The sequence below is a fragment of the Alnus glutinosa genome, chromosome 10 (genome assembly GCF_958979055.1).
Source record: "Alnus glutinosa chromosome 10, dhAlnGlut1.1, whole genome shotgun sequence".
Classification (NCBI taxonomy): domain Eukaryota; kingdom Viridiplantae; phylum Streptophyta; class Magnoliopsida; order Fagales; family Betulaceae; genus Alnus; species Alnus glutinosa.
In genome coordinates, this window is record NC_084895.1 from 15,363,407 (window position 1) to 15,388,984 (window position 25,578).

The following is a 25,578-nucleotide window of genomic DNA, read 5'->3' on the forward strand; positions in this document are numbered from 1 at the left end:
ATACATGATTGTATATTTATATAAATTGATTGATGCCTAGACCTAAGAATAATTAACAATACCATATATACTGGTGTGTTTACAGTAATATCTAAGAATGCAATGTCGGGGAAAGTTCTGGCAAGGAAAGTCTTGGGATTTAAGTGTGTCCGGTGTGACCCCCCTCACTTTCCTTAGAGCTCATCTGCTTGCACCTTGGAAAATGCTGTTTACCCAATTTAAGTATTGGTTTGTTATATTCCTGGGGCTATTAAGGGGGCATCTATAAAGTTGTTAGATGTTAATGAAGTAGCAATTATCATGATAATTTTGGGAGAGCCACAGCATCCCAATTTTGAATGACAATTGCATCAAGATTACACACACGTAATTATCATTATGATTTTGGGGAGCCACAGCATCCCAAATTTTAATGATAATTATATCAGGATTACACGCATGAACCTCATAAAGATTTATTAGATGTTCATGAATTACAGCATGATTATTATGATTTTGGGAGAGCCACAGCATCTCGATTTTATAATAATTGCATAAAGATCGTACACGTGAATTTCATATAGAAAAATTAACATCGTCTTGTAATTAATTCATAAATTTAATTACTTATCCCCACAGGGAAGTTTTTATTTTTATGACTTAATTAGAATAAGATGACAAATTTAATAGTAAATGTAAAATTTCTCTCGGTTGCCCACAGGTAAGGAGAATTTTATTTATTAATATTTAAATTTGCTTTAGTCTTATTAATAAAGAGTAAATTTCATGCGCGATGCAACCTTTGCCCACAGGTAGGTTGAAATTTACTATTTAAATTGGCATTGGCTAATTTAAAATAAAGTTAATTCATAACATTAAAGTATTTATTTTATTTTTGGGTTATTGCAGCTATTCATATTACTCTACCTTGGTAGTTTCATATTCCAATACATTATGGTAATATTTTTCTGACTGAAAAATATTAATATGCCTTTTCATTTTTGGGTGTTAAAAATTTTGGTGCTCCGTGTGGACAAACCACCTACTCCCGCAGAATTAAGTACGCCACGTGAGATTATTAAGCATGAACGGTGGGAGTGATTTAATCATTTAAGTTAGATGTTCATGAAATCTCATGTCACTAAAGTCATTAGGGATTTATTCCTGAATGTTTTAGAGTCAAAGTTTTATAAAGGTTGTTTATGAACATTTAGTAAGTTCAAACAAAACTTGGCCAGAACCCTAATAGAAAAAGCTTTAAAGACAAACATTTTACAGTTTCTAAAGTGTTTATAATCTCATTATGGGAATGAAGGATATTATAGCTTAGCCTAAGTCCCTAAAGATTGAGATTTTTGAGTCATTGTTGGTCTATTTCATTTTTTGAATTCTCTCTTCTAAGTGTAGAATTTTATCTTTTAATACACATAATGATAAATGGTTAGTAAGTGAACTTCTAACCATGTGTGTTCAAGAGAATCCATCAAGTGTTCACATGATTACTCATGTTAAGGGAAAGACCGATAAATACAATCATGCCCACACTTAAAGCATGAGAATAAGGTGCCAATAAGGCAATCAAGATACCTATTTCTCATGCAATAAGGAAAATTAAGGGCATATAAAGAAAGATTGCGTGAAGTATGAGAAATGACTTAAAATAAAGATAATCTCATATATCTAGTATGTCGTGAATCTCTTTTAGTGACTCATTCAAATATGTTGTGGATTGATTATGGTTTAACAATCCACGTTGTCAACACAAATGCAGAGTTTTTTTTTTTTAAATGAATAACACGTGTTTATAATTTGAGGTTGTTGGGATCTATGGGTTAATTTTGAGATTCAGTTATATTTTTTTACCTCAAAAATGATTTATATTCCATATATTTTAGAAATTTATTTTCTAGTTTGGTTTGTTAAAAATTTCAATTTTATTTTAAAACTTGAAATTTTTCTTATTTTTGGGTGGAATACTGGTTTGGGGTTTATTTAAAGTCTATTTAAAATTGACCTACATCCCAACTTTTGAAACAAAATTATTTGTTTGTTTCTGCATACTGATGTTGACATAAAGTAGAGTCTTTGAGAATTTAAAAATGCACTTGTTATGGCTTTGGAGATTGAAATATATCTCTATACAGAAAATAAAAGTCGGTAATTTACTGACTTTGGTACTTGTGTGGACTGCATAAGGGAAAACATACCAACAAGACCATTAGAGGTGCCAAAGAGAGCCATTTAAAATTCTTGAGATCATGTACATTGAAAGAACACCTTTCCATACTCATTGCCTAAATGGTCAGAGATATATATATATATATTTTTTTAGTGATGACCATATAAAGCTTATGTATCTCTATCTTCTAAATATTAAAGCTGGGGTATTGAATGTTTTTAATACCTATAAGGAAGAAGAGGAGAAATAATTTGAAGATCATAAGATCTAATATAGGCATAGAGTATTAAGGTAGGTACACACAAAGGGAAATGATTAGTAATACTAATCTGCTATTACCCTTATAGAGTAAAGCTTTGAAGACTGTTGTGTATATGTTAAACAGTATTCCATCTAAGGTTGTCCATAAGACACCTTTTAAAGTATGAAATAGATGGAAGCTTAGTTTAAATTATTTACACATATGGGGTTGCCTTGCCAAAGAGAGGATTTATAATCCTCGCCTTAGGAAATTAGATTCAAGAACAACCAGCGGATCTTTTATAAGCTATCTAGTAAACTTTAAAGGGTTTTAATGTTTTATTATCCTTCATATAAGCCTAGAATTGTTGATTGTAAAATTTCTAGAGGATACGGAATCTAGTGGGAGTGCTCATTTACATAAATTGGAATTTGAGGAAGCACTAGAGTTGGCCAAATCTCCTCCTCATAGAGGATGATTGATTGTATTTAGAGAAAATCAGATTGATTATCCTGAGCCACAATCACTTCTAGAACAACCAACTCACAGGTTCAAAATCTATTCTCCCATTGCAAAATGCAGAGGAAGTAGAATTAAGAAAATCCTATAGAATAAGTAGATCAACAATGCTTAGTGATCATGTTGTATATCTCCCAGAGTCTGATGTTGACATTGGACATAAAGATGATCCAAATTTGTTTTCACATGCTATGAATGGAGAAAACTCCGCATTGAGATTCAGTGCCATGAAGTAAGAGATAAATCCATTGCTCAAAAGTCAAGCTAGACTCGTAGCCAATGTTTTTACTCATAAGGAAGGCATTGATTATCGTGAAACATTCTCTCCAGTGTCTAAGAATGGTTCATCAAGATAATCGTAGCATTAGTAGCTCATTTTGATCTAGAGCTACATCAAATTGATGCAAAAACAACATTTATGAATGAGGATCTTAAAGATGAGGTTTACATGACACAACCTAAACGTTTATAAAATAACAGTCAGAATACTTGCAAATTAAAGAATTCTATTTATGGGCTGTGATAGATCTCTCACCGGTGATATACTTTTTACAAGGTAATTGTTTTATTGTTTACTGAAAACCTTGTTAATTAGTATATATACCTTAAGGTCAGTCGGAGTACAGTAATCTTTCTAGTCCTATATGTAGATATTGTTTTTGCAAGTGGTGATTTAGGTTTGCTACATAAGGTTCATTTCACAAAACTTTGAAATGAAGGATTTGGGTGAAACCTCTTATATCTTTTGACATAGAGATTCACAGAGACATAAAGAATATTAACATTGTCTCGGAAGGCCTACATTGAAAAAAGTTTTGGGAAGATTTAGAATGAAGGATTATGTACCTTCAGTAGCAATTAAGAGGGACTAATTAAATACAGATTAATGTCCCAAAAGGTATTGGAATAAGGGCAGATGAAAAGTTTTTTAAAGCGTCTGCATTATGCATAACCATATGACTGACAATAAGAATATTGGGTCAATAAAGTGCTGCAAATAAAGTCTTGCGGTATATGCAAGGAACCAAGAAGTACAACTTAACCTAAGGATACACTTTCCATTTGAAGGTGGTTAGTTATTCAGATTTGAGTTTTGCTGATTGTGTAGATAGTAGAAAGCCTATTTAGGGTATATATATTTTTATTGAGAGATATATCTTAAAGATGCAGTATGCAGACTATGGTTGCTACGTCTATCAAGAAAGCTAAAATTCTAGCGTGATATGAATTTAGTACACAGGCATGATGGTTGAGACATTTTGTTGAAAGTCTCAATATTGTCGATTTTATAGTTAGACCATAAAGATACTCTGCGGTAATTCTACTATAATCTTCTTTTATAAGAATAAAGAGTAGAAGCAGAAGTAAATCGACATCAAGTATCTCAGTACGAGAGATAACATTAAGAGACATAAAGGGTCTATTGAGCATATAAGTACTGAATTAATGATTGCGGATCCCATGACTTAAAGTTTACCGGTAAAGAAAGAATAAAGTCATGCGGAATATATGAGACTCATTAATTTATTTTCGCTTGGTTTGTCTCTTTTTGGTCTATAGACATAAAGTTATGATAATAAAGATTTTGTGCACATTTGTTATTTTATCCATGAGGATAAATAAAGTTGGACCCGAATGACTTATAGGAAGTTCATTCATAAAGTTTGATTATCCATAAGGTACTCATGTAAGGAGTGTTTTACATTGTGATATATGGAAGGGACGACCTACTTTTATAATGGTTTTACCGCCATGATTCGTGTGAAACATTTCTTAACTGAGTTGGAGGATTCCATAAAAGGATTGGCCAAAACTAAAGAACCTAATACCATATGGTCATGTGTTATAAAGTCCAAGTGGAAGAATGTAATATTCTTTTTTTGTTGTGGCCTTTATATCACATTTACGGTGTTTGCTATGTTTATTATTTTTTAATAAACATATACGGTATTATGATTATTTCTATTAATTTAGATTACCGTAAATATGGAATTGGTATTATGGTTATTTCTATTAATTTAGATTACCATAAATATGGAATCGGTTAATTGATTTTAAAAATCAATTAACAATATTGTTTCCTTGATGGAAGGAAACAATACGGTGTTTACCATTTGAGGGTCCCTAACCTAGCCTATAAATAGAGTGCCTGTGTACACCATCAGTACAGCCATCAAGCAATAGACATAGGTTAGAAGACACTCATAATTTTGTTCCTAGAAGTTCTGAAGAAGTGTTTGAGCAACAATGGCCGGAGGTATGCCTAAAACTGTTCTATTTAATTTTTCGCTGCGCATGTTAGGTTAAAGAAAATAATTGTTATTTAATTATTTTCTAACAAATAGAGTTTGAGCCCAAACGTGACAGGATGTGTTAAAGTATTGATTAAATAATTAAAATTTATTTTTTCCTATTAGCTTAAATTTTTAGGACGTACAAGTGATAGATTAACAAATCTAACTCCTCAAGTAAAATTCCAAACTTGTCACATGAACATAAGCATCTTTCTCTCCGTGGTTGCTGTATACGTGCTTGATCATACTAAGAATGACACATGAAAAGATTAAAAAAGAAGAAGAAAAAAAAAACTAGCAAATTAACAAAAATAAAAGTGGAGTATTTTGAAAAAACAAAAAATAGAAGAACAATTTCTATTCAAACAAGTGAGTGGATCGATTTTGTTGGACAGCATGAAGGGAATAGAATCATCCATGCACCTTCTTTTGTATTAAAATGCAGAATATATATCATAGCAAACCCTCGCAGTCCTTGCACATCTTCAGTCTAGCTTCTTAATTACCCTGCGTAAGTGTGAGATAAATATAATTATTTCGTCAAAATATAATTAGGTTATATAATATATATAATTAAAGAAAATTTACCCATTGCTAGCTTTCCGGCAAACCGATCGAGAGAAGAACGATCAGAACGGCTACACCAGCAAGCACGCCGACGATAATTGTTACTGTTTTTCCCACTTGGTCTTCGCTAGAGGAATCTACACAAATAATCAAAGCAAAAAAGTGAGATCGAATTAGTACTATGCATAAAGAGACCACGTAAGAGGGTTAGGCAAGGAGGCCACTATGACATGACTAATTGACTATTTCTATACTTCAGTATATATAAAAAGAGCGAATCGCCCATGCACAGTGCATTTTCTTAGACACTTGCGGTTTTACCATTATGCCCGTTATCTTTCATCATTGAAGTTAAATAAGCAGGGTAATTTTTGTCTTTCGTCATAAAGATTTACGGGTCTGCCCTTCTTGTTTGTTCATTAGAGGAAAATCAGGCAGGGTTATTTTTGTCTTTTGGTATTTTTCTTAGATTGTACAATTACTACGTTGTCCTTGTTTACCTCTCTGTTGGCTAAAAATTTGCTGGGTATTTTGGTCTTTCATCTAAAATTACCGATTTGCCATTTAAGTTTGGAAAGAACCGAGTGTTTTTTTAGGAATATTTTGGTCTTTTCCTTCTTGCATTAGTTTTACTTTTTTACTCCTTTAAATCCCTTTAGTTAAAAAAAAAAATACGGGCTTTTTGGTCTTTTAGTTTGAAATTATTGTAGTACCCTTTTCATTGTTAAACATTTTTTTTACGAGGGCCTTTTATGTCTTTTCCTTTTTTTGCAATTTTTTAATGCCTTGCGCTTTGATCATTTTGCCCTAATTCGTTTTCACAAAAATCAGAGATTCTCCTGGTTTTTTAAACATCTCGCCCCTCCTTTCTTTTCCTCCAGATTCTTCTTCTTCCTTCTTCGACAAGTTTTTTATTTCTTTTTTTCGTCCGCCACCGCCATACCGAAGGACGATTTTTTCTACCAAATCCTGAAATCGCGCCGGTCACTTATCCTCTGAGGATTTTTCTTGCTATTTTTTTTTTTTGAACAAGCTCCAGAACAAATACAGGAGCAAAGAAGCTTGAGAAACAATGCCCGAAGGCTACAGTGCTCGTAGGCCAATGTAGTGAATAAAGCTGAAGAAACTCCATCCACTAAGTCAGGAAAAACTCTAGCTTAAAGCAGCTACCAAAAGGTAGACTGTGAACAAAGATAAAGAATGTACAAATATAAACAGAAAAAACCAAAACCAGCACCATGAGAACCGCCACCAGAGCTCAAGGTGTGTTGAGCACGCACCTACTCCGAGAACCCTTCCAGCCATCGCACGACCTCCAAAAGCCCAGATTGACACTAAACGAAGTCGAATATGCAAACTATGACCCTCATGCGCTAACCAGGGAAAACCTGCACAGCTCCGTCGAGTGACTACCTAAACCAGAGGAGGCTGGCGACCACTAAAGAAAAGCTCCTGTCGATGAATACCCAACCGAGGCTTATAGATCTAGCAAAAAACACAACTCCACCAGATACCCACCGGCATCCGCCATTCCCATAGTCCAGAGCCTGGGAATCCTTTTGTTTGTACCAAAAACAACAAAACCAAAAGCAAAACAACAAAAGAAAAGCATCAACCTCACCGAATCTAACTCCAGGAGGGACCACAGCTCCACAACCCTAAGGTTGGGAGAACAAAACACCACTGGAAACCAGTGGGACAACAAAAAACCACCCTAGCCCTCACGGGCCAGGGGAAAGACCAGCACCAGGAGGGGGAGACGAGAAGTCCCCCCCCCCCCCCCCCCGTGAATGAAACTCAAAGATTTTTCTCCCTGTCTCTAGAACCTTTGAGAGAGAGAGAGAGGGGTCTTTTCTACTTGATTTTTCCTGCTATTGAGTTACCAACTCGTCCACAAAAATCCTGTTTTCCTCTTTTTTTGTTGCGCCCTGCTTTGTATCTCTCCAATCGGCCAAGAAATCGCGCGTTTTGCATTCCTCAGCCCTGCAATTTCGCCTTCCTCAATACCCTAAATCTTCAATCCATCATGTAAGTACGTCTTTTATGTATAACATACGCTCGTATGGTTTTCTATATATATGACGCACAGAGAAATCAAAAGGGGCTGTTAGAATTTGGTCTGTGTGTTCATGATCCGTTTGGTTATGCCGAGAAATGAACAGGTAGATTTTTTTTTTATTATTATTTTTTAATTTGAGCTGAGAGAGCTGGGTAAAAAGTGTGAATGGCTCTTGCACAGTGATTATTCTTAGACACATGCTGTATGACATCTATTGTGTTAATATTTGACCTTTTTTTTATTTTTTTATTATTACTCTTACACGCTTGAATGCGATGTGTCTAACAGAGAGGATGAGCTTCGTGTACAAGCACCGTCTATAAGTAATGGCTCTAGCAAGAGATCTAAGATTTCCAAAAAGGTAGACAGTTTTGATTAGTGGAAGTTCTTAATTATTGTTCATGCTCCTTGATTGTCGCTTTTCAACCTTTTTATTTAAAGAAAAAAAAAAAAATCTTTGTACAGTTTTTTGATGACTGCAATGGCCTCTGTTCCGAGAAAATTACGGTCAGGTGTGTGGTTAGCCAACTTTCTAATTAGTTTTTCTTCACTTTCGCGGTTTATGATTGTTAGTGTAAGTTATGTTCCAATGCATAAATCTTAGTGGTTTGATTCACCGAGAGAATCTGTTGCAGCTCTTTTTCCGTATTTACATACATGACCAAAATGATAATTTCTTGCGTGAATCTTTATTGACATGGTGTTTCCATTGCATAAATGATGAATATCGAAATTTTAGGTTCATGGAGGCTCCAGCGGTATTGGTACATTTTCAATTCAGATAGCTAAAACCAAGGAGCAAGAGCGTTTGTCACAGCAGGTCCAGTATCCCTTTTCTTCTTATGTATAGGTTTAGTTCCCATGTAATCATATATTTGAAATCTTGATTGTCAGGGAGTGAGGAAAAATTAGCTTTTTGCAAGAAACTTGGAGCTGATGTGTGCATCAATTACAAGACACAGGATTTTGTTAAACGGGTGAAGGAAGAAACGGGTAGAACAAGGTATTTTTTCCACTATTAAAACCTTACTTTTCCAATTTTTTTTTTTTGTCAAGGGGTGGCTCACGTTTTTAATGAGATTAGCTTGTTACTTATCATTTTTTTTAAAAAAAAAATAAAGATTGATATGCTTGTATTATTCTTTGTGAAATGATTATTTGGAGAGAAGAAACAACTCACTAATGTTCAATGGCAGGCGTTGAAGTTATTCTGGATCCAATGGGAGCATCCTACTTGATGCGAAACATCGAGAGCTTAAATGTTGATGGGAGGCTTTTTATTATTGGCACTATGGGTGGTTCAGATGCAAAAATCGATCTCAGTGTTCTTGCAAGGCGCCTCACAGTGCAATGTATGATAGTTTATACTGGGTTTTTGTGAGGGTTTTACTGGAAATGCAGAGGAAAGAAGGGAAGAAATGGAAATACTGAATAATATTGAAATAACAGAGCACTTCGAGAGGCTCAAGCTCTCCAATTCACGATTACAATTCTTCAAGTCTGCCTTTCTTTTCTCTAGCTCACGTTATATAGACAACAGTAGAATCTTTCCTAACCGTTTAGCAACCTTCTTTCTCTCTCTTCTTACTCGACTAACAATAAAGATGCTGAAATTGGATAAAAGCGTAAATTAACATAGTTTCTAGAGTTTCTAGAATATAGGTGACTCACTACCCGAATCTAGATGACTCACTGCCCATACACGTCACCCTTCATCAACCTCAATCCTCATCTCTCATCCCTGCTACCATACCCCATCATGGTAGACCCATAACAAGGGATCCCCCTTCAAAGCACCTTGCCCACAAGGTGCGGGTATTGCTTTTGCAAGTGCCACAATAACTCCCAAGAATCATCATCTGAAGAAGCCCCTTTCCAACGGATGAGGACTTTGGTGGCAGCTCGGCCATGTCGTTTGATGAGGCGGCGATCAACAATCAGCTCAGGTTCCGGCTGTATTTCGCCATTGGAGTCTACCGGAGGTAGTGTCGGCAAGGGTGTGACATCATGCCCTATTTTCCGTTTCAAACAAGAAACATGAAAAACTGGGTGAAGACGAGCTTCAGCAGGAAGATCCAGTTTGTAAGCAACCTGGCCAATGCGACTGAGGATTTGGAAAGGACCGAAGAATCTCGGAGAGAGCTTCAAATTTTTCCGGAGGGCGAGGGATTTTTGGCGATATGGTTGCAATCTCAGGTACACCCAATCTCCAATATCAAAATGATGTTCTGAACGATTCTTGTTTGCTTGATATTTCATGCGATGTTGAGCTGCCTGAAGATGTTCCTTTAGAAGGGTAAGCACAGTAGTGCGGTCCCGAAGCAGGGAGTCGACAGCCAAATTGGCTGAAGTGCCTGGAACATACGAGAGAAGGGTCGGCGGTTTATAACCGTAAACAGCTTCAAACGGGGTGATATTAGTGGCAGAATGGTGAGACGTGTTGTACCACCATTCGGCCAATGGAAGCCACACACTCCAGGATTTTGGTTTAGCACCCACATAACATCTGAGGTAAGTTTCTAGGCATTTGTTAAGGGCCTCTGTTTGTCCATCCGACTGAGGATGATAAGCTGAGCTGAAAGCCAGTGAAATACCCTGAAGCTTAAAAAGTTCACGCCAAAAAGAACTAGTAAACGTGGGGTCACGATCAGAAACAATCGTGGTAGGCATCCCATGCAATTTGAAGATGTTAGCAAGAAACAGTTGGGCTACTGTAGATGCAGTGAATGGGTGAGCCAGAGGAATAAAATGTCCATATTTTGTAAAGCGGTCAATGACCACTAGAATTACCGAGAACCCATGTGACAGGGGCAGACCCTCTATAAAGTCCATTGCAATATCCGACCATACTCTGGAAGGAATGGGTAAAGGCTGAAGAAGGCCGGCGGGCAGGATGGTTTCATGTTTATTTTCCTGGCATACACTGCATTCCCTTACAAATCGTTTGATATCCTGGCGCATACCCTTCCAATAGAAATTTGCTTTAGCACGTTGGATCGTTTTATGATATCCAGAGTGGCCCGCTTCTGGATTAGAATGAATGAAAGTCAGCAACTGGTGCTGGAATGGGGAGTTCTTAATGATCCAAATGCGGCCTTTGCGTAGAAGCAAACCTTGTTGCAGCGAAAATTCTTTGGGCCCCTTACCTCCCTCTTGAAGAGTATGCAGTAACTCGGTAGTAAAAGAATCCTGTAAATACGAGGATTTTAAATCTGAAACCCAAGAAGGAGTAGGAAAGGAAATGAGGGAGATAGAACAATCCTCATGATCGGATAGGTGATCCGATTGTCTAGACAAAGCGTCGGCCACTGTATTTTCCTTGCCCTTCTTAAATTCGATGACAAAATCATAGCCAAGCAGCTTGGAAATCCAACGCTGTTGAGCTACTGTGCCCACCCGTTGTTCAAGGAGGAATTTAAGAGACTTATGGTCAGTTCGAACAATAAAAGGGTGACCCAACAAATATGGCCGCCATTTCTGGACCGCAGTGACAAGAGAAAGCAATTCCTTATCATAGGTTGAGAGTAGAAGAGCACGTCCTTTAAGAGCCTTGCTGAGAAAGGCGATTGGGTGAGCATCTTGCATGAGGACGGCCCCAAGCCCCGAACCGCTTGCATCACATTCAATAACAAATGGTTTGGTGAAGTCTGGCAACCGAAGAACCGGAGGAGAGGTAATTGCATTTTTGAGATTCAGGAAGGCCGTAGTGGCTGCCGAAGACCACAAAAAAGCATTCTTCTTTAACAGGGCTGTGAGTGGTGCAGCCAGAAGACCATAATGCCTAATGAACTTACGGTAGTAGCCTGTAAGGCCCAAAAATCCCCGTAAGGATTTGATGTTCTGGGGTACAGGCCAGTCGACCATGGCCTCTAACTTGGAAGGGTCGGCTCGCACACCTTGAGCTGAAATTAAATGACCGAGATATTCAATCTCGGCCATAGCAAAACGGCATTTTGACAGCTTGGCAAATAACTGATGCTGGCCGAGTACAGTCAAGACCGATCGAAGGTGGTTAACGTGATCATCCATGGACTTGCTGTAGATCAAGATGTCGTCGAAGAAAACCAGTACAAACCGACGAAGGAATGGCCGGAATACATCGTTCATAAGACCTTGAAAGGTAGAAGGGGCGTTGGTGAGGCCAAATGGCATAACGAGGAATTCATAGTGGCCCTCGTGCGTGCGAAACGCGGTCTTAGGAATGTCCCCGGGGTTCATTCGGATTTGGTGATAACCCGAACTTAAGTCCAATTTGGAAAAGATAACAGCACCGTGGAGCTCATCCAACAGCTTATCAATGACAGGAATCGGGAATTTGTCCTTGATCGTCTCATGGTTAAGGGCCCGATAGTCGACACAAAGGCGCCAAGAACCATCCGCTTTCCGGACTAACAAAACCGGTGCTGAAAAAGGGCTATGGCTCGGTCTTATGACCCCTGAGTGCAGTAATTCGGTGATGATCTTTTCAATCTCAGCCTTCTGAAAATAAGGATAACGAAAAGAACGAACATTAACAGGCTGGGAGCTGAGTATGGAGATTTGATGATCATGCCCCCGGACAGGGGGTAAACCCGAAGGTTCATCAAAGACAGCTTGAAAATCCCTCAAGAGAGTCTGAATGGCACCTGGTGGGATGTTGGACTCAAGCTCAGAAGTATCATCAAGGAGCTTCAAGAGGAATCCTTTGTTAGCAGAGGGAGAAGACTTGAGAAAATGACTTCCCTCCTCCAGGGACCATCCCGTAGAATTTAATCCAGTAAGTACCGTAGTGATACCATGGGAAGAGAACTGCATTGTCATGAGGGAAAAATCCCATAGTACAGGACCCAAGGTGCGAAGCCACTCAACACCCAAAACCAAATCACAACCTCCCAAAGGAATGAGATAGAACGTGGTAGTGATTGTGTGGCCCTGGACTCGGATAGTTAGAGCATCAATCTTTCCAAAACTCTGGATGGAATCCCCATTGGCAATCTTAACAGTAAGGCAAGGAATAGCAGCAACCGAAAGATGGACCTTAGAGAGCAATGACGGATCCAGGAAGTTATGTGTACTACCTGAATCGATGAGAATGCTGACCCGTTGGGAATGGAGGACCCCTACAAGCCTCATAGATTTAGAACCGGAGGAGCCCGAAATAGCATTAATGGAAATCTCAGGTTCCTTACACTCCACTACGTCAAATTCCGGAACAGGATCCACCAGGTCAGTGGAATCATAGAAGACCTCTTCAGGGGAATCCTCAGGAGGAAGTTCCAACCCGGAAAGGAGGTAAAGTCGAGGAGCTTTACACTTGTGGCCTGGCTGCCACTTGTCATCGCAGTAGTAGCAGAGACCTTTGTCCCGTCTTTCTTTCATCTGTCCTGGAGAAATACGTTGAATCGGAAACCCTGAAGACGTTTTTGGTGGAGCGGTGGAGCTGGAGGATGGCAGCAAGGACTGAGTAGGGACAGCGGTAGAATGACTCCAAGACTGTACAAGAGCCTGACGAACGTAGAGGACGCCGGGAGCTCAGAATGTATTCTTCTTGAAGCTTAGCGAGGCCAAAAGCAGCAACTAAATTAGCTGGGTTGAGCATCCGCACTGGCAGTCGGATATCGTCCCACAACCCACTAAGGAAGCAACTGAGCCGGTTCTTCTCTGAAACGCCCCTCAATCGATTTGACAGAGCCTCGAATTGAGAGGTGTATTCTGCCACTGAAGACGATTGGCGTAATCTCATCAGAGCCTCCATCGGATCATCGTACGTCGGCCCAAAACGAGTTAATAGTGACTGAATAAAGGCATCCCACGTAGGGAACTGGCCGGATTCGTCAGCATCTTGAAACCAGATGAGAGCCTCCCCCTCCATGTGGAAGGAAGCCATGCGGATGCGCTGATACAATGGCGTTTGATAATAATCAAAAAACTGATTGACTTTATAAGTCCAACCAGCTGGGTTATCCCCATCAAAACGCGGAAAATCCAACCGCAGAGGCCGGGGTTGAAACAAACGGCCTTCCTGATGAGCATCAGGATAGTCCTGCTGTTCCCGAAACATCTGGTCATCACGAAACTCCCAGCCATCGCGATGTGCATCCCTGTCGCGTCGGCGGTCATCACGACCCTCTCGGCCTTCACGAGCCTGAACACGGCCATCAGGAATGACCGGAAGATGAATAGGAGGTGGCTCCGCAAGGGGTGGCTGCTCACCCTGAGGACGGTGTTGTCCAGCAAGCAAGGCCCGAAGCATGTCAGACACGTCTTGCAATTGATGTTGGAAGGTAGCATTATGGTTTTGTTGCTGGATTTGGAAGGCGGTGGTGTTGGCTTGGTGGTGAGAAATAGCATCCTGGCATTCTTTTAGAGAATCAGCAAGGGTGGCCAATCGTGTACCGTCAGCCATGGAGGCAAGGAGAAAAATTTTTGAGCAAAAATGGAAGGAAGGAACAGAGAAGGAGCGTAGGCTCTGATACGAAATGTAAGGGTTTTATTGGAAATGCAGAGGAAAGAAGGGAAGAAATGGAAATACTGAATAATATTGAAATAACAGAGCACTTCGAGAGGCTCAAGCTCTCCAATTCACGATTACAATTCTTCAAGTCTGCCTTTCTTTTCTCTAGCTCACGTTATATAGACAACAGTAGAATCTTTCCTAACCGTTTAGCAACCTTCTTTCTCTCTCTTCTTACTCGACTAACAATAAAGATGCTGAAATTGGATAAAAGCGTAAATTAACATAGTTTCTAGAGTTTCTAGAATATAGGTGACTCACTACCCGAATCTAGATGACTCACTGCCCATACACGTCACCCTTCATCAACCTCAATCCTCATCTCTCATCCATGCTACCATACCCCATCATGGTAGACCCATAACAGTTTTAAGTACCATAGCTTTGGAGTTGGATGAATTCAATTTTCTCTCATCCAATTTTTTTTTTTTTTTAGGTCTTATAATATGCGCCTGCTAGATCATTGATTCCTTGATCATAATAGAAGTATATAAATATATGAATATATGTGAATTGACGTATAGCATTTTGCGTTGGGATGCAGAAGCTATATAAACCTAGTTGTATAATAAAAGATGCTAGGTAAACTTTCTGACCAACAATGCTGTATTAAATCTCTCAAAGGATGTGTTACGTGAATGATTTTTCGATCACGCAAGGGGATAATTTGTTAGGTTTTGAAGGAACCTAGACCTTAGATTATGAGGGAACCTAGACCTTTACAAACACAAGGTTTAGGATTCAATTTGCATGCTTTATTCATCCACCGACAACTCTTTAAATAGAGATTACATCATGAGTCCTAATCGGAAGATAACACTAAGAGATAACTATCCCCTTCTATCAACCAAGATAATACTAGCAATTTTGAAATAAAAGATAACATTGTCTATCGCAACAACTATTAACCTACTGGGGATGGATATTTGAAATTAAGATAGACTGTACTGCTACATAACTACTAACAACAATAAGATAGCATAGAATAAACTAACACCAATAAGATAGATAACGATTGACTCGGCATGCATTCTAATCTTATGGGTGTTGTATCAGGATGCCCCTCTTGGTAAGAAAGATAACTGAATGTTTCTGGGTACTAAGAAAATTATGCCATCAATGGGGAAACTATGTTTTATCAGAAATTATTTTCTAAGAAGGTGTATGGAAAAAAATTTGTAAATCTTTTTGAACTCACAAATATGCAAAGTTGTTCCCTCAACATCCTTCTTTATCCTTTGATTATATGTCCTGCATCTGTTTTGTATTTCATCTTGCATATCTGCTATTGGTACATGGACAGTTCCCATTTTTAATGGTAAAAGTGGTTTTGTATAGATAAATTTCCCATAGAGAACTCACTTGTTTCGAGAATCATTATTTTCTTGGTAAATATTTCTCTTTTTCTTCCTGCGGATAATTATTGTCCTTTGCTTTTAGTAGATATAATTTATAGCTTTATGCTTATGGTGGTTGTGTATGTAGCGGTTGGGTTGCGACACAGAAGTGCGGAAAACAAAGCTGTGATTGTTAATCAAGTTGAGAAGATTGTTTGGCTTGCAATTGTGGCGGGCAAGGTGAAGCCAGTGGTGCACAAGTCTTTAATTTCCAATTTCTGGCGCAGCGAAGGCTCACTGGCTCATGGAAAGTAACAATCATATTGGAAAGATACCGCTTCTTCCATGATGCTGTGTGTTGGTACAGTTTTCGATACGATGACGTGTTGCCTTGTGATTCGTCGCCTTCCTTGATATTCGTTCTCCTCGTAATCTGCAAAATAATAAACAGCTCGTCGGGGGTGCCGACCTCACCCCCACTCTGATGCCTAAGTTAGTTCTAATTCGTGACTTTCTATGGAGAATCAATAATCTTAGAGCTTAGAGAATTTGCCCGTTTCAAATACCTGATGTAGTAGTCTTATTTATAGACTCACAATTCACAGTTATGAAACTACTGGAGTGCTTGGAGCATAATCTAATTAGGAGTCTGAGTCCTAGATCACATAGTCTTTAATCTTATCTTCATAGAATTCAAATTGGGTAGTAGAGTCCAAACTGGATATGGCACTCTCTTTAGCTATTCTATTAGGTACCGTATCCCATATTTGATGGGATAGAAGTCTATCTTGATATATTTGGGATATGCGGCTTTTTGGAGATAATGGATGGTCTTGTACTTAAGTCTAATCTAGCCGGGTCAACCCAATGGGCTCAGCCCCCGATACTACCTTAGGCCCACGTGTCTTTGGAGCTGATTATTTCTCCAACAGTTACCCCCCTAATTCTCTTATTTGAATTTAGAATGTAAGAGAATTAAATACCTCAATTTCTGAATCTGGATCTTCCATAATCTGTATTTGACAATTGCCGCCTCTTTTAAAGTAATTATGACGATAATGCCTCGAATCTCTAGATTGGAGTGGCGTTTGACCTGATGGATGACAATTCAATTCTTGGACACTTGTGATCTGTCAGACTACTAATAGCAACTTTCCATAGATATCTTCTACATAAGTGCCTCTACATAATATTGTCGGCCGGGCTAAAGTTGTGAAGATGATCCTCTACTCTCGGTAGGAGATGGATCGGACTGATGTAGTTGATTTCACCAAGATTGTGGTGAAATGACACTCTAAGAGAACACTTTGCGTACAACTTTCCTGAAATCAAGGTTCTGTCTGACAAAAAAGGGTAAACAGTTGAAGAAAAAGGCTTAACATACCCGAAGCTTCTTCATCGGTAGTGCTTTGTAGACCGCTTCCACAAAAATCTCTTTTGGCGGCTTTAGAGGCTCAGACTAGCGCTGAGGCTTTGGTTGTCCGAGACTTACAACGACTAGGGGCTTCCGGTGGCCCGAGGTTTTGTGCTTGGCGTACCGAATCTTCTAATCTGAACACCATCTAGCTTGGTCTCACTTGGTTATTATTTTTTTTTTTTTGTAGAGGTGGTATCCCCTTATGGTTTGTTATAGGGGTTGTCTCCCGAAAGGTTTGTTGTAGGGGTTGTCTCCCCGTATCTTTGTCCGAGTTGCTCTTAAGAGAACTTAATTTAAGAGCTTGGTGCAGCTTCGGTGATTTTCCCTTTGCAGAAGCTTTAACTTTGTTGAGCTACCCCCCATAACTTTAGTCCGCGACCGCGGACTAAGTCGTTCGAGGCGGATAGTCAAGTCCTCTTGGTATCCTGGACAATGTTGTAAAAGAGATCTTGGAGTTCGGAGTAAGTCTCGGGGCTTCAGCCTGTAAATACTTGAACTTTCGTTTTCAAATGTATCTTTTTTGATGATTTTTTAAAGAGGTTTTATCCTCATACCTTCCTGCAACTTTACATCCTCTTTATCTTTTTGAATCTTTCCTGAAGTTTTATCATCCTGAAGCCTTATCTCCCTAAACCTTTATCTTCATAGAGATCTGTCTTCCTGAATCTTTATCTTTCTGGATCTTTCTTGAATCTTTATCTTCCTGAAGCTTTGTCATCCTGAAGCTCTGTCATCCTGAAGCTCTACCTTCCTGTTTACTTTCCTGAAGCTTTATCATTCTGAAGTTTTACCTTTCTGAAGCTTTGTCTCCCTAAACCTTTATCTTCGTAGAGATCTGTCTTCCTGAATCTTTATCTTCCTGGATCTTTCCTGAAGCTTTATCTTCTTGAAGCTTTGTCATCCTAAAGCTTTGTTGTAACGATTCACCCCCAATGACACAATACTGTCCGCTTTTGGCTCCCCATATCAGACTTCCCAGGAGGTCACCCATCCTGGGATTGCTCTCGCAGCGGCTCGCTTAACTGCGGAGTTCTGATAGGTTCATTGCCATCACTGCTTTAAAACGCGTTGTGTCATAAAGGGTGCATTTATACATATAAGCACATCCTCATTCCCAGGCGATGTGGGACGTCACAATCACCCCCTCTTTGGACCCAGCGTCCTCGCTGGCGACCCTCTTGGGCTTGTGCACGCTCCCACCATCTCAGGCTGGGCAATGGCTCTGATACCATTTGTAACGATTCACCCCCAATGACACAATACTGTCCGCTTTTGGCTCCCCATATCAGACTTCCCAGGAGGTCACCCATCCTGGGATTGCTCTCGCAGCGGCTCGCTTAACTGCGGAGTTCTGATAGGTTCATTGCCATCACGGCTTTAAAACGCGTTGTGTCATAAAGGGTGCATTTATACATATAAGAACATCCTCATTCCCAGGCGATGTGGGACGTCACATTTGTCATCCTGAAGCTTTATCATCCTGAAGCTTTATCATTCTGAAGTTTTACCTTTCTGAAGCTTTATCTTTCTGAAGCTTTATCTTCCTGAAGCTTTACCTTTCTGAAGCTTTATTTTTCTGAAGCTTTATCTTCCTAAATCTTTGCCTTCCTGAATCTTGATATCCCTGAACCTTTACCTTCCTGTTTGTTTACCTTATTGAGCTACCCCCCATAACTTCAGTCTGCGACCGCAGGCTAAGTCGTTCGAGGTGGGTAGTCAAGTCGCTGAGCTTTACCTTCCTTTTCTGAAGCTTTTTCATACTGAAGCTTTACCTTCTGAACTACCCCCCTTAACTTTAGTCTGCAACCGTAGGCTAAGTTGTTCGAGGTGGGTAATCAGGTCACTGAGCTTTACCTTCCTTTACAGTAGCTTTGTCATCCTGAAGCTTTGTCTTCCTAAATCTTTGCCTTCCTGAATCTTTATCTCCCTGGACCTTTACCTTCCTGTTTGTTTACCTTATTGAGCTACCCCCCATAACTTCAGTCTGAGACCGCAGGCTAAGTCGTTCGAGGTGGGTAGTCAAGTCGCTGAGCTTTACCTTCCTTTCTGAAGCTTTGTCATCCTGAAGCTTTACCTTCTGAGCTACCCCCCATAACTTTAGTCTGCAACCGCAGGCTAAGTTGTTCGAGGTGGGTAGTCAGGTCGCTGAGCTTTACCTTCCTTTGCAGCAGCTTTATCTTTCTAAAGCTTTGTCATCCTAAAGCTATGTCATCCTGAAGCTTTATCATCTTGGAAGCTTTGTCTTCCTAAATCTTTATCTCCCTGAACCTTTACCTTCCTGTTTGTTTACCTTATTGAGCTACCCCTCATAACTTTAGTCTACGACCGCAGGATAAGTCGTTCGAGGTGGGTAGTCAAGTCGCTGAGCTTTACCTTTCTTTCTGAAGCTTTGTCATCTTGAAGCTTTATCCTTCTGAATCTCCAATCTCGCCTTGGTATCCTTTCCATAACCCTTTAGGGTTGTCCGAGGAAAGGACTCGGGCCAATTCTTAACCTTATCCTTCGGAAACCCCCAACCGGGAGGTTTCAACCCTTTGTATCCTTTCCATGGCCCTTTCGGGTTGTTCGAGGAAAGGAATCGGGCGGATTCTAATCGGGATATCCATAACCTTATCCTTCGGAAACCCCCAACCGGGAGGTTTCAACCCTTTGTATCATTTCCATGACCCTTTCGGGTTGTCCGAGGAAAGGCTTCGAGCGGATTCTTTTCTGGATATCCTTAGTCTTATCCTTCGGAAACCCCCAACTGGGAGGTTTCAACCCTTTGTATCCTTTCCATGACCTTTTCGGGTGGTTCGAGGAAATGAATCGGGTGGATTCTAGTCCTCATCCTTCAGAAACTCCCAACCGGGAGGTTTCAACCCTTTGTATCATTTCCATGACCCTTTGGGGTTGTTCGAGGAAAAGATTCTGGCGGATTCTTTCCTGAGCATCCCCACCATAACTCTTTCGAGTCGTTTGAGGGGAGGAGTCAGATGGACGTTGATGTAGCTTGATCATCTTTGGAGAAGTTTGATGAAGAAGTGCTTCCATTCTGTCTCGGACTGCTGCTTTATTCTTAGCAGAGATCAATCAATACCTGGGGACTCTCTGTTCTTCCTTGCTCTCGGTGTTGGACTAACTGAGAGGCTTTCCTTGTTTTCTCCCTGGCTCTCGGTGTTGGACTAATCGAGAGGTTTTCCTTGTTTTCTCTGCAGGGTTGTCTCTCTGGCTCTCGGTGTTGGACTAACCGAGAGACTTTCCTTGTTTTCTTTACAGGGTTGTCTCCCTGGCTCTCGGTGTTAGACTAACTAAGAGACTTTCCCTGTATAATTTGTTGTAGGGGTTGTCTCCCCATATCTTTTCTGTGAAAAGGGTTAACAAAGCACTGCATATACTAAAACAAAATAGCAGAATGTACAGTAGCACCATATATTCTTTTCATCCGTCAAGATGATTTTGTGATCCTTTCACTCATGGCAAGAGTGAGGCCTCACCACATGAGTCTATTTTATCAAAATATATATATATTTTCCGGCAAAGCGTACAAGTGCATGCATATATATATATATATATATTTCTAGTTGATAAAATAAAAACCAACATTTATCCTTACTTTAACATGAATCATGTTTGTAAAAGAAGAGTATGAACTTATCTGGTGAATTCGATGAAGATGAACCGTCTTACTTGGAGTTCCTTATGTTGCATGTCACTCGATATGGGGCTCTATGGGAGAGTTCCTCAAACTGGACCCTCGGTTCGGATTGGTCCCTCGGCATGTGACTGTGCACTTCGGAGGACGGCAAATCTGGAGGGGTCTTCGGACTATGCTATTTGGAACTAGAAGCTCGGGCATAGGGTCTTCGAGATAGTACCCTCGGAATAATACTCTCGGTATGTGTCGTCTCGGTAGAACACCCTCGCGTCTAGCTTTTCTCCTTGGTAGAATACCCTCGGATCAAACTTCTCGGAATATACTTTCTTCTCGGTATGAAACCCTCGGGTTTAACTTTCCTCCTTAGTAAAACATCTCGGATCTAACTTTCCTCCTCGGTAAAACACCTCGGACCTAACTTTCCTCTTTGGTAAAACATCTCGGATCTAACTTTCCTCCTCGGTAAAACACCTCGGATCTAACTTTTGTACTCCGTAGAACACCCTCGGATCTAACTTTCCTCCTTGGTAAAACACCTCGGATCTAGCTTTTGTACTCGGTAGAACACCCTCGGATCTAACTTTTGTACTCGGTAGAACACCCTCGGATCTAACTTTTTGGAGGGTTGCCACCTCGAGATAAAACTCCTCAGAGTATACTAACCTCCATACATAATCCTTTCTTTTTTCTTTTTTCTTTTTTTTTTGACATTTCTAGAATTAACATATTGAACACAGAGAACATCACAAACAGGATCGGCTTAACCTGCTTTTGAACAGAAGAATGATCGAACTGGCAAGTCATGCCTCGATCATTTGGCAGTGACCTGAGCTCTTGGCACGTGATTGTTTATTTGATTTGGGTCCTCCTTGACAGCGCTGTGTTTCCACAATCCACACTTTGAAATTCTGTTTGTGTCCACAGCACCGTGTCTCCATCTTCTTCCTCTGAGCTGAACAAGTCATCAGAAGCCCATGCAAAGACCCAGATACCAAAAACGACACCACGCTCCTCGACGTCACACCTACCAGACCCGAACTCGACGTGGTGCTCTGCATACTAGAGGGCTTCGAGGAGGAGGCTTCTGGAACTTTTTGGAGTGTCCGGATGCATCTCTAGGTCTTCTCTTTTTTCTCTTTTTATGGTCTCTCGGACCCACTTCTGAATTTTGGCTCGGGCATAAGATTCAAGACTGAGCCCAGAGATTCTGGGAGTTTCGGAAACGACCCACCTGGTGCTGACCGAGGAGACGTTGTCTTAGGATTGGCAGCACTGGGCAGCCACGCTGTTGCACTCTAAATTTGATCATGGTGAGGTTCTGGTTAATGAATCGGTATCTCCTGGGTTTAGATCGGGTGATGAACGCGTGGGCCTTTCCTCACGATTGCCTTGAAGCACAGCCAGGTTCGTGCGCTAGATTCTTCTGTAGAAATTCAATTCCAATATCTCCAATCATCAAATCCGATTATAGTCGAGCCTCTTGCCGATACCACCATGCAAACCTTTTACAAGAAAGGCCTGGGCTACGATCTGTTCGTCCTCGACAACCATGGCTCGGTAGCTAGGAAAGTCTTGGCTGTGATTTGGTTCCGCTATGAGCTCTGGAAAATCATGCGGTGATACTCTAATCCCCTCACTGGCACTGTGGTTTCGGATCTAGCTTTAGATTCCAGCGGGTCGCAGTCAAGGCCCGGTTGTCTTCTTGGACATATTCTAGCACCAGTCCATTGGCAATAGATTTGGCTTCAAACTCCTGTTGGATCTTCCCATTGACGAGGGTTTTGATCTCGTGCCCATTAGCTTCTTCAGAGAAGAAAGCAGGAACCAAATCGAGTCAAGACTTACGCAAACCCGTAGGTTCCCCCTTTTTTTTTTTAACCATCTTCTCCTTTTTCAGTTGAATTTTCTGGAGGTTGGAGGTCTGACTTGGACAAAATACCTGGAGCCTTATACATCACTTGGTCTTTTCTTTTCTTTTTGATTTGTTTTTAGAAACAAATTGACCCATCATAGAGCAAGTCATACGAATTTGCAACTGTACACTCATGTAAATCCATTACCTCTGAGCATAGATCTAGTATATTGTAAGCACCAATTTGGTGCTATTAGATTCCGATATGAGATTTCAGACTTGATTTGATCACGCAGTCACTGTTGCGGATTTATTTTTTTTTGCAAGAAACGATTTGTCATTCCCACAGACGGCGCCAAACTGTTGGTACAGTTTTCGGTACGGTGACGTGTTGCCTTGTGATTCGTCGCCTTCCTTGATATTCGTTCTCCTCGTAATCTACAAAATAATAAACAGCTCGTCGGGGGTGCCGACCTGTAATACCCCGTATTTTAAGATATTGAATAAAATATCTTAAAATATGATTTAAGACCTAATAATAATTTAAAAGAATAAATATGAATATTTATGAAAATAAATATTCATTTAGAAGTATTTATAGTTTTAATTTGATAAAAACTCAAACGGACCTTAAACTTTGGAAAAATGGAAACAGGGTCAAATAAACTCCGTTTTGGTCGATTCAAAAGCCAGAACGTTCGTCTCAAAGTCCTCTAGCTACCCTCTGAATTTCATAATTTTTGGACTCCGTTTAGAGTGCGAAAATACTTGTGAAATATACCACTCCTGATTTGGGCAAAAATTGAATATTAGTAATATGTGGGCCCATTGTTTTGAATTCAGCCCAGCCCACATCCATTTTAATTCTCCATAAGCCCAGCCAACGCGTACAGCCCAGCCTAACCCACATCTGGCTTCACGTTTAAGCCCAGTCCATTTTTAAGTCATTGGAAAACTAAAAACAAACAACCGTAGCTTAGTTAATAGATTAAGTTAGATTAGTTGAATTTGAACTTCTTGTTCGTTAGAGATAAGTGATTCGGTCGATTTTGATTTTTGAATCTGCCATTGAACACCTGCAAGGCTCCTGTCCATAGATTAAAATTGTGCTGGGATGATCCTCACCTTTCAGGTCTTCTATATAAAGAGAGCATGGGCAATGGGTCTTGCACACACAAAGCCGAAGCTCTCTTCCCTTCTTCCCCATTCCCTGTTTCTCTCTGCAGGAAGTCTGGTTCTCTCTTTCTCTTAGTTTTTCTTTTAGATCCAGCAGCAATTCTCCCTCTCTTGCTCACGGTTTGTAGCCCAGAAAAGTAGAAAAGAAAACAAAGCGGAAAACTAGAAAATTCTCTCCAAAGCTCTCTCCTTTCTTCCTTCATTATTTTTCTGCAACTCTTTTCTTTTTCTCTCCCTCTATTTGAACTCTCTGGCTCACTCTCGGTTTTGGGTCCAGCAGCAAGTAGAAGATCAGAAGACAGAAGGTAGTCTCTCTCTCTCTGACTCTCTTTCTCTCCCTTTCTCTGCACTGTCTTTCTCGGGTTTCACCTGCAGTAAAAGAATTAATAAGATAAAGAAGAAGAGGAAAGTCTTGAGTCAACTTTGATAAAAGATAATGGAAAAGAAAAGAAAGAAAAAGAAAAAGAAGACTCTAGGACCCACCTCACTTTCTCTCTCGTAAGTCATCTTTCTCTTGTTTTATATTACTCACTTTTTCTAAAAACAAAGAACAAGTTCTTCTCTCCTTGGGCAATTCGGTGGATACACAAAAAGAATAGACAAAAAGCAAAGAAATAAAATAAAGAAAATGAACTCTCTTTTGCCTTTGACTTGGCCAATTCTAGTGTGGATGGTTTGAGATACTTGGTAAGTATGTAATTGAAGGTTTTTATTTGCTTTATATAATTTCTAAGTTATTAACTTTGTTTTAATATTTTGTAATTTTACAGTTTTTATTATTTTAAGTATCTAACATTTTAAGTTGTGTTTTAACAGAGTATTTCAAGTGGCGCATTTAAGTAATAAATCGCGTCATTGTGATGCCCGAATAAAAAGTAATATTTTACAAAAGTGCTGTTATGCCGCCAAAAATTCTAAAAGTATTTTTAGGCATTAGTAACACTAATGCCGTTATTCCACCTAAATTTTATAAGATTAAAATAAGGATTATTAATATTGTACCGCTTGTGTTTTTTTTTAAAAAAATATAAAACTCATTAATTATATTAATGGAGTCACTATGTCGATTTGGTACAAATATATATATAAGCTTTTAATGCTAATACCGTGGTAATACTCCTTTTAATTAAAGGTATTTTAGTCATTAATTAATGGATGTGGTAATAATGCCCATACGAAGTATGTGGTAATATATAATTAACCTATTTTATGCCGTTATAATATTTAAGCGACATTAGAAATCGGGATAAGTGATTTATAAGTCGAAAGTGATAAAATGTTAAAATAGGTTCTTAGTATTTTATACTAATATATTATCAAATGTATATAACTGTGCAGTCATTATTCCTGTAGATCTTTCTTTGTAGCAGAAAACTGTGAGTATTTCTTACTCACTGAGGGTGATGCTGATTTTCCATAACATTATGATTTCTGTTTTATTTAATTGGTTGCGCATTTGAAATTTGCATATTTTGTTATTTTAATTAATGAATTTAATTATAGCAAAGTTGGGAGTGACGTCTGCCAACGGATCAGGGAGTGACGTCTGCCTGAGCCAAAAATATTAATAAACAACAGAGTAGGGAGTTATGTCTGCCTACAGAACAGGGAGTAACGTCTGCCTGTGCCAAAAAGATAATAAATTGTTAGAAGAGTGACGTCTCCTTAGAACTCGTTAAACGGAAGTTACGTCTCCTATCACTCGCTAAACGGGAGTTACGTCTCTTATAACACGCTTGACAAGAATTACGTTTCCTAAATTTTATATGCTGGAGTTATGTCTCCATGTGATGAAGGCAATAAGAAAATTGTTACTTAAATAAATAAG

General features: G+C 39.6%; 1 pseudogene; it reads left to right on the forward strand.

Annotated features, from left to right (window-relative positions):
- The first annotated feature begins 9,027 nt into the window (after positions 1-9,027).
- Positions 9,028-16,017, forward strand: LOC133879772 (uncharacterized; annotated as a pseudogene).
- Positions 16,018-25,578: the final 9,561 nt, after the last annotated feature.